The sequence below is a fragment of the Nanorana parkeri genome, unplaced genomic scaffold, assembly GCF_000935625.1.
Source record: "Nanorana parkeri isolate BGI_ZX_2015 unplaced genomic scaffold, ASM93562v1 scaffold2280, whole genome shotgun sequence".
NCBI classification, from domain to species: Eukaryota; Metazoa; Chordata; class Amphibia; order Anura; family Dicroglossidae; genus Nanorana; species Nanorana parkeri.
This window is the reverse complement of record NW_017308548.1, coordinates 41033-42255: the sequence shown is the minus strand read 5'-3', so window position 1 is coordinate 42255 and position 1223 is coordinate 41033. Positions and strand designations below refer to the sequence as shown.

Here is a 1223-nt window from a genome sequence, read left to right as displayed (position 1 = left end):
TGGGTCAGAGGGGTCATTACATGGTGCCGTCACCTCTCTGGTATATAGAGTACGGTGTGTATTACGTTGCTGGTGAATCCAGTGTGCCGTAGCCCGGGCTATAAGACTGAAGGGAAGGAGGGAGGTCAGATAGAAGACTGAAGGGGAGGACGGAGGTCAGATAGAAGACTGGAGGGAAGGACGGAGGTCAGATAGAAGACTTGGGTCAGAGGGGTCATTACATGGTGCCGTCACCTCTCTGGTATATAGAGTACGGTGTGTATTACGTTGCTGGTGAATCCAGTGTGCCGTAGCCCGGGCTATAAGACTGAAGGGAAGGAGGGAGGTCAGATAGAAGACTGGAGGGGAGGACGGAGGCCACATAGAAGACTGGAGGGGAGGACGGAGGCCACATAGAAGACTGGAGGGGAGGACGGAGGCCACATAGAAGATTGGAGGGGAGGACGGAGGCCACATAGAAGACTGGAGGGGAGGACGGAGGCCAGATCATTTCCGGCAGGGATGATGGAAGTCCTTGGCACAGGCCGGGGACGGGGTGCAGACCCAAGAGCTCCGACACTGATATAGCATTCTGTACTCTCTGACCTCCTTTATTGACCTCCCATGTCTTGTGTCTCCGCAGGCTCGTATATAAATGGTTTCTCCTCCTGTATAAAATGAGTTACGCCACTGGAATTGTGGGATACATCGCTGTCATGTTCACGTTGTTCGGTCTGAACTTCCTGTTCAGGTAGGTGTGATGAGGTGTCACATGATATGAGGGGTCTTCAGTTGTTGGGGATAGTTGCCTAATTTCCATGTGTAGGGCCCTTGGTTGGTTGGTTGGGATCACTGAGCACTTTGCAGGTGACCTCCTCTGGTTTGTGGGGTCCTCAGTCAGGGGATTGCGACCTGCTTTCCATGTGACCTCCGAGGGGGGGGCGCGATCCTCAGTCAGGGGATTGCGACCTGCTTTCCATGTGACCTCCGAGGGGGGGGCGCGATCCTCAGTCAGGGGATTGCGACCTGCTTTCCATGTGACCTCCGAGGGGGGGGCGCGATCCTCAGTCAGGGGATTGCGACCTGCTTTCCATGTGACCTCCGAGGGGGGGGCGCGATCCTCAGTCAGGGGATTGCGACCTGCTTTCCATGTGACCTCCCCCGAGGAGGGGGGGATCCTCAGTCAGGGGATTGCTACCTGCTTTCCATGTGACCTCCCCCGAGGAGGGGGGGGGGCGATCCTC

At 56.5% G+C, this 1223-nt stretch overlaps 1 protein-coding gene across 1 annotated transcript in view; it reads left to right on the top strand.

Moving 5' to 3' along the window:
* Positions 1-1223, top strand: part of RNF121 (ring finger protein 121) — a 15954-nt gene that overhangs the window by 10311 nt on the left and 4420 nt on the right. The gene's annotated exons all lie outside the window — the stretch shown is intronic.